We start from the raw sequence: 9,274 nt of genomic DNA, 5'->3' as shown, positions 1-9,274 counted from the left end.
CCTCCTGTTAGAGAAACTGTTTTTGTCAGGTCCACTGACAACCACCATTGCCGAGCCCAATGGCCACTGCTCAGTCTTCATCCTCTGTAACCTCTCATCAGCATCCAAAACAACTAACCTCTTTTTCCTTCTTGAAATCCTCTCTGATCTTCATTTCTATAATAACTGCTATCCTGAGGTAAATGTTCTGGAAGCTTCTTCCTCTGCTCAGCCTCTCAGTGTTCCAAGGCTCAGTCCTGAAACCTCCTCTTTTTTTTTTTCCCTGCTCACTGCTACCCTGGTCATTTTTGTTCAGTCCCATAGCTTCTCTTCCATCTCTATGCTGAAGACCACATGCCAAGCCCCCTCTCAACTGAGATGTGGATTTGTACATGTAACTTCCCACTCAATAATTCTGTGCATTTCTAATAACATCCTATACAGAACATTCCCAAAACAAACCCTTGCCTCCCTCTACTTAGGAAAAGACTCTATTCTTTCCCTATTTTTTCCCATCTTAGTGAATTACACCCTCCTTCTTATAGATGTTGAAACCAAAACACGGTGCATCATCCTGCCTTTCTCTTGCCTTCCATTTGTAACCCATCAACAAATCCTGATGATTCCACATGGAAATAATACCTGAAATCTACCCACTCTTTCCAGCACCAACATTCTAGGTTTGCAATTGACTTCCAACTGGGCACCCAGGTTCTAGTCTATTTAATAACCAAAGTGATTAAAAAAAAAAACATAAATCAGACCAAGTTACTTCCAGGCTTTAGTGTCCAAAAGAAATACAAAGTTAAACACAGAACACACAATTACACACTTAAAATCTTCCGAGAAAATCCAAATTTCTTTCCATCTTCTCGCCGTGACTTTACCCTCCTCATTCTCTTTCTTTCTTCCACATGTCTCATACTTTCACACTCTAGACCAGACACACCTGGTCCATCATTGTCCTGAGCACACCCTACCCACCACCAGCTGGATGCTACCTCCACCACCTTGAGAACTTCACCCCTACCATTTGCCCTGCCAGGAATACCTTGAGTTTTGCATAATTAGATCCCGCTCAAGATTGATTTCTCAGCCAACTGTCACCTTCTTAGGAAGGCATTCCAAAATAAGCTTTGTAATGCTGATGCTGGCACACAAGCCTAAAATATTTATTACCTGGGCCTTTGCATTAGTCCGCTCAGGCTGCCATAACAAAATACCATAAAGTGGGTGGTTTAAACAACAGAAATTTATCTTCTTATGGTTCTGGAGGCTGGAAGGCTGAGATCAGTGATACCAGGTCAGGTTCTGGTGAGAGCCTTATCCTGGCTTGCTGAAGGCTGCCTTCCTGCTGTGTCATCACATGGTTGAGAGAGAGCCCTAGTGTCTCTTCCTTTTCTTATAAGGGCGCCAATTCTAGTGAATCAGGGCTCTATTCTTATGACTTTATTTAACTTTAATAACTTTCCTAACTACTCCATCTTTAATAAGTCACATGGGGAGTTAGGGCTTCAACACAAATTTTGAGGAGACTTGATTTATCCATGCAGCCTTTGGGTTCCCTGGGTGGCGCAGCGGTTTAGCGCCTGCCTTTGGCCCAGGGCATGATCCTGGAGACCCGGGATCAAATCCCACATCGGGCTCCCGGTGCATGGAGCTTGCTTCTCCCTCTGCCTGTGTCTCTGCCTCTCTCGCTCTCTCTGTGTGACTATCATAAATAATTAAAAATTAAAATAAATAAATAAATAAATAAATAAATAAATAAATAAATAAATAAATATCCATGCAGCCTTTGAAGAAATAGTCTGACACTCCCGGTCTGATGAAGATTTGGAATATAGGTGAGGTCTGGTGCCGATGACCCAGAAAGAACTGTTGAGACTTAAGACATCTTTGGTGCAAAAAGGTGGTCTTATTAAAGCATTGAGACAGAACCCATGGGCAGGAAGAATGGCTGCTCAGGGCCTGTGAGGGGGGCTGATTATATACCCAGGGGTTGGGGGAGGTAAGCAAAAGGGAGATTCCAAAAGGATTTTCATGTGCAAAGGAGGACCTACAAGATACTGGTGGCCTTGCCATTGTCAAGTTAAAGATTGCTTTGCCCTCTAGTAAGGGATCAACATTAAGACAACTGGAAGCCTCCTGAGGTATATCACACAAACCCTACTCTGGGTGGGGGGTCATTTGTGGGATACCAGCTGTGCTTTGTCCTCAGCTAGCCCTGTTCCCCTCTCAGGTCTATACCAAAAAATATTATCTTTCCACTCTACCGTATTGCCCATCTCTCTGGCATAAATATTTTACTGATGTTTAATGTGGCCGAGCACATATGCATTTTCCATAAAAAGTATTATGTGTGTAGGGAGGAGTCAAATTAGAAATAGCCATGATGTTGGTTATAAAACACTAACCAGTTATTTTAATTTTATAACATTCTCACTTTCGCCCTCTCTTCAAATTACACTGTTAGAACAAGAGAAAATAAATTTAAGAATGGGATAAACATAAATATCTCCTTGATTTTCCTCCTTATGCTTAGTAAAAATTGGGAACACTGAGAATTAGAAAGTCCTTCTAGCAGCCTTAAAGGAGCAGACCGGATCCACAGTGGACTCCTAATGCTTTTCTAAAACACACAGCTTGCTTTCTCAGTCTGACTCACTGTTTAACCACATTTTTAGAAGTCGCTTTACAAAATGTGTTTTTTTCCTAAAGTCTGCCTACGTGCTTAAGTAAAGGACAGATAAAAATAAAAGATTACCCCTAAATAACCGAGGTCTAGCTTTGTCCCTCACTAAAAGACTAGCCAATTAAAATGTAGTAGGTACAGACCATGGAATAATCACAGATAGCAATTAGAAGTAACAGCAACCTGAACATTTCTCAGAAGCCCAATGTTCAGTGAAAAAAAAATGAGAAACAAAAAAAAAATCAACAAAATAATGCCATTTATGAAAATTAAGAATATAAACGTATAAAACACTACCGATGTCATCCGCGGACATTCACTTTCAAGAGTACATATGCTCATGAATGCCTAAGGGGGAGACCCTTTTGGAAGTCAAGGAAGAGAGGGGGGGAAATTTCAAAAATGAAATCGTTTTACAACTAGTGATGATGGTGAGCAGAATACAAGGGGCTCACATATTTGAACCCGAGACATAGAGGATGGTGAGGGAGGGAGGGACAGAGGAAGAAAGAAAAGAAGGGGTTAGGGAGGAAAATGAGCATGAGGGAGGACATATAGGAAAATAAAGCTGGTAAATAGAATTCTCTTTTGATCTCCTCGTTTCATTGAGGGTTGGGTCCTAAGCACCTCAGCTTGTGTTTGTGGGACCATTCCTGGATGTGAACTAAAGTTGCAGCAACAGCTCAGGGTGCTGGGTCACCAGGGCAGAAAGTGCCAGCTCACACCCAAGCTTTAGACATAAAAGTAAGGAGACGCCAGGATGTCCTTTTGCTTTCCTTGAGCCTCCGAGTCTATCCTGACTTATTTATGCCATCTACTGGTCCTTTCAATTAATGGCCTTTGCAAAACTCACTTGCTGCTGGACAAGGACAACTTTGCAGCCATCTGGGAGCCAGACCCCAGAGTCTTTTCACTCAAATCCTCCATTTCTTGCCAAAGATGCCTCCTCCGAAGCAACCTCTGGCTCTGGCTGTTGTCCTCGGAGGTTCCACCTTCACCTTTCTCTTTGCTAGCCAATCCCCGCGGACTTAATGCCTTTGTTAGAAGTACTCTCTCAGGGAAAAACAGGAGCCCTTTTCTGATAGAGGTGAGAAAGCCACTTTTCAATTTTGCCATAAACATCAGGTTTGAGTTTCTCTTCCAAAACTGGAAATGTGCCTTGGAAGGGGGTATCCTTATGTCCACCTAAAATTCATTTCTTACACTTTCCTATTTGAATTAAAAAGATTTGCAAAAACTCATTATAGTCTTTGGGATGGATTTCTGGTTGTTGTTTTTTTTTCCCCACTTCAGTGTAAATCTGTGAGCTGCAACAATCTTACAGTTGGATGCGTACTATCACATGCCCTTATCATCCTACTGCCATTTTTTAATTTTCTCATTTATTGAGGCTGTTCCCAGGCTCAACTCATAAGGAAAAGATAAATGCCAGTATTTTTAATGTTGTTTCAGCCAGACAGCCAGTCACTGGCCCCATTACTGATGGTCCCCTCCCCAACCCGAACATGTGTAAGAATCTCATGGTCTTACACCTGTTCAGAAATAGAAGCCATTAGTCAACAAATGTAAAATTTCAACAATGACAAAAACAAAAATTATGTCTCAATCCACATTCCACAGTCCAGCACATCATGCTGAACAATTTCTCATTCATGTTGAGAGCTTGTTGCTCTGAAGAAGAGAAAAATCAAGCAAGTTGTTTCTGGAGCCAACACTGGGAATACCCATTACATTGACAAGCCATCTCCTCTTCCTTGTTGATGTGGCTATGAAGCAGCTGAAGTCGATTCCAGGAACAGATTGTCCCCAGAGTGTTTCCCCCAAATTCCACATGACCGTGATGCTGCCATTACAGAGAAAGAGTACTGACTCTCCTGAGGAGCCTGAATCTCAGGGAGGACTTGAGACCCTAAGAGAGAGACCAGAAAACTGTAGCCACGGGTCCAGTGCACCCACCACCTGTTTTCACACAGCCTGTGACTGAAGAATGGTGTTTTTAAAAATATTTTGTTAATTTTTTTAAAGTTTTTATTTAAATTCCAGTTAACCTACTGTGTACCATTATTAGTTTCAGGTGCACAATATAGTGATTCAGCACCTCCATACAACACTCGGTGCTCATCACGGCAAGTGCCCCCTTAATACCCATCACCATTTTTTTTTATTTTAAATATTGAAAAAAAGATATCAAAAGAAAATAGTAACTCAAGATGCATGAAAATTAGATGAAATTTATTTAAATTTCAGTGTCCATAAATAAAATTGTATTGGAACACAGCCCTTCTCATCATTTGCTTTTTGTCAACAACAGCAGAGCTGAGTAGTGGCAACAGAGAACTGCATGGCCCCCCAAATTGAAATATTTTCCAACCAGCCTCTACAGAAAAAGTTTGCTGACTGCTGTAGTCACTTTGGTGAAAGGGTGAGGCACTGTGATCCCTTTCATGGTCTCTACAGCCTAAGACACTCAGGAATTGGTTTCAAAAACAAAACAAAACAAAAAACAAAACAACAACAACAAAAAAAACAAAAAACAAACCTAAAGAACGAAAAAAGGGAACCAAAGAAGCCAGCCCCTCACTTCTCAAGATTCATTGTTCTTTTTTTTCGTACATTTAACTTTTTCTTAATCAGATGCTGGTCTCAAGACTCTTCAGGTTTTTTGTTTTTTTTTTTTTTTAATCGCTATTTCCATGGTGTGTTGGTTCACCTTGAAAGGTAAAGAGTTTGGGTTAGAAATTTCCCCTACAAATCTCAACTTGTGGTGGTCTCTGGAGGCTAATTCTGAACAAAAAGTTGGGAAGCTCCAGGTATATCCAGAGAAAACAGGCTAACATTCTTCAGAGTAGGATCCTTACTCATTGTATAGTATAATACGCGGGCAAAAGCCACCTAGAAAGATGGCTTCCTTTCTCCATGGTGCCCTTTTCTTCAGGATCTTCCCCTGAAGTTAGGAGTTCCTTGGTATCTGTAACCTATTTTACATCACTAGCCTGGTGAGATTACAGCAAAGCTTAAGCCTCTTTTATTTAGATTTTGACCTTCAAACCTGTTCATCAGCAGGTGCCTCAAGGGGCAGAAGCTGCTGAAGAAGAGGAGTTTAGCTCAGTGTATTGTTGGGTTTTTATTTTCCTTTCTTATTTCTGGTTGCCTTGGTTCCCTTCCAGTGCTTTTATATTTTTTTCCAGTGCTTTTAAATAGACGTTTTTATTGATTGATTTTTTTTTATTGTATCCAGTGTTCATTGTTTGTTTCAAGACAGGAAGTTTGCTCTGATGCAAGCTACTCCCTTAAAATCAGAAGCAGAACTATTTTTTTAAATCTCTTTTTAAAAGTAAATACTAGTCTCCAGTTTTTTGCTACTAGGATTGCCAGATGATAAAGCTGTCCGCTTCATTCCAAGAAAAAAGTGACCTTAGGCTGGAAATCCTGAGAGATGTCTTTACAATATAAAGTACATTATATTTTCACTGAGTGTCAAAGGGATTCGCTTTGTGATAGTAAAGATAATACAATTATGTGACACAGAAAAATCCAAACTATGACCTACGGAAGAATGGAATTTGGTCCCAAGGAGATCTTTGGCAGGTGAAATGCCATTGAGAGACCATGAATCTATGATGACTGCTCATGTCCGAATTGCCCTTGGATACCCAGTTTGGTCCCTTTTATCATGTTTCCATGCAGACACTGAGCTCTCTGACAAAGTACTCAGAACCAAATTAACTCTATCCCTCTTGGCTATTCTTTGCTTCTTCTCAGTAACCATAGAATGCTTATTTTCCCAAATTATCGCAGTAGAAGACTTCACTGCAATGTTAATTTCATAAAGGTAGACCTTGCTTTAAGACAGTCATAGGCAGCACAGTGTTTTCAATTGCATTTCCCCGATGACTGTTGGCATTGGTCATCCTCTGCGATGGATTGAGAGATAACTGGCCACTTTTGTGAACTATCTGTTCAAATCTTTTGCCCATTTAAAATATTTTCTCTTTGAATAAGAGTTCTTAATATGCTCTGGATGAGGTCTTTGCTTATTTTTTTTTTTTTTTTTTTTTTTTTTTTGCTATTGGCTCTTTGTTGACATAGATATTTCAAGAAGAAAATATTTTTAGGGTAGCCCAGGTGGCTCAGTGGCTTAGCACCGCCTTCAGCCCAGGGTGTGATCCTGGAGTTCTGGGATCGAGTCCCAAGTCAGGCTCTGCACGGAGCCTGCTTCTCTCCCTCTGCCTGTGTCTCTCTCTGTCTTTCTCTCTCTCATGAATAAATAAAATCTTAAAAAAAAAAAAGAAAATATTTTTAATTCAATCTAGTCCATTTTTCCAATTTTTATTTTTTGTGGCATTGTGTCCTGTTTAAGAAATCTCTGTCTAAGCCAGTATCATAAAGATTTTCATTAAGCGTGACACCCGGATGGTGCAGTGGTTTAGCATCTGCCTTCAGCTCAGGTGGTGATCCTGAGGTCCTGGGATACAGTCCCGTACCAAGCTCCCTGCAGGGAGCCTGCTTCTCCCTCTGCCTAAGTCTCTGTCTCTCTGTGTCTCTCATGAATAAATAAAATATTTTTAAAAAAAATATTTTTAAACTTCTTAATTGTAGCTCTTACATTTAACTTTATGGCCCATTTTGGGTTAACTTGCGTTTGTGGGATGAGGTAAGGGTTGGAGTTTCTTTCTTCCCCTTGTATTTATTTATCTACTTGTTCCCAGTACTGTTTTTGAAAAGGCGACCTTTTCCTGTTGAATGACTGGAACTCTGATTGAAAATCCACTGAACATTTAAGCATAAGTGTCCTTTCTGATGCCTTTCTAAAGCTCCAGCTAGGAAGCACTACATTAGAACAGCAGGCCACCCATTGGAGCCAAAGTGGAGGTCCTCATAACAGGTCATTTGTAGGAAGGACTTAGAGACGTAAGCAGTTTTCACTGGTGACCTATACAGCCAAGATCCTACCTAATTCTCCACTTGTTTGCCTATCCAGGCACTTTTTGGCAGGCACCTGGGAAGAATGAGGTAAACAACATGTTTCTTTAGCTATTTTAAGCATAGTTTCGCTATCCTTATCTTTGATTTGGATGAGGGGATTTGATCACTCTGAAGAGTCATATAAATTAATAAATGATGATTTAGAAGAGTGCACGGGTTACAGTTAGCTCTTGTGAGTCCTTGTCTTATAATCCTGTATAGTATTCTAAATTTTTGCAATGTATTTATAATAACTGGCATTAAGGGAAACCAACAATAATAAATGTTGTGCAGGGGAAATAGCAGTTAATGTGTTGTTGTTTTACAACTGATACTGGCTCTTAATGCAAGTGATTCATTTTGCGACTAATAGCAAGAGAAAACACAGAAATTAGCAGCTGAACAGAGCCACTTAGCCATCATCGTGATCAAGGATCACTGTTGAAGCTCCCAGGCCCTCGATGCACATGATTCTTTCTCAGTTCCCAGGCTCTTGGGTCCTTGCTCCTGCTGAACTGCCTGTCCCTTTCTCTCTACTGGGTCTGTCATTCTCCTGCCCTCCTCCCCACCCCACCCCACCCCCAGGCCTCACTGTAGATTATGAGTTTGTCTCTTTTTGTCCACACAGACTTCACTTGCCTGGAGTAATGATATTCTCGCTTCTCTGGACATACAGTCTTGTCATCTGAGCCCGCAAGTGACAAACCGGGACCAATTACAGATCCTTGACACAACATTTGGTAATTTTAAATGATCTATGAAAACAGAATAAACATGGATTGATTTCTATGTCCTACTTTGATTCTAATCAGTTACAAATTGTGATAAAACTTGTTTTGAATAGAAAACTGGGGAAAGGTGAGAGAAAAGTCACAGAAAGATGGTCTGTAAACTACAGGTTGCCAAAGTCTTTCTGTATTTCTCCCACCACTTGCTCATCAAAGATACTTGCAAAATCAAGTTATATCACTTAGGACCTCATGTGTCAGAGGTGTATACTTCATAGAGTTTTAGCTGCCTCCACCATATATGCAGATATTTAAATCATAATATCAGAATTTCAGAGCTGGAAAAGAGCTTAGAATTAATCTTGTGAAATTCAAGCTGATAATTTTACAAATGAACTATTACAGAAGTAAAGAAATTAACCTCAAATCACAGACTACTTAATGATTGAGCAAAATGTTGACTCCCTGCTTCCAAAGTCCCATTTTAATGCTACCTCCTCTGGAGGTAGACCCTAGAATCTGGAACAGTACTCTGCACCATAGAGAATCTCATGAAAATAATCTCGAAAAATGGAAGGAATCAATATTCTGGGATACAAATAAGAGTCCATTCTTGTAACTTACGATTTACATGATTTTCAGGATAAGCATTATTTTCCATGCGTAGAAATATGGAATGCATAGAAAATGTAGTTCAGATGAGTGCTAAATGTTTTAAAAACAGAGTATGCCTGGAAAAGAAGCAAAATTAGAACAATACAGGAGGGAGTCTCAAAAATCCATAGTCTGAGGCTTTGAAGAATATTTCAAAAGTCTGTGGAGATTACAAAATAGTTGCAAGTTTCTAGATACTAAGATGTTGAAATGACTGACTAAGGCCTATATGTTAAAATGCATGCCCTTGGCATGG

This window comes from Canis aureus, chromosome 8 (genome assembly GCF_053574225.1).
Source record: "Canis aureus isolate CA01 chromosome 8, VMU_Caureus_v.1.0, whole genome shotgun sequence".
Classification (NCBI taxonomy): domain Eukaryota; kingdom Metazoa; phylum Chordata; class Mammalia; order Carnivora; family Canidae; genus Canis; species Canis aureus.
The sequence above is the reverse complement of the archived record's forward strand: the minus strand, read 5'-3'. Positions refer to the sequence as shown.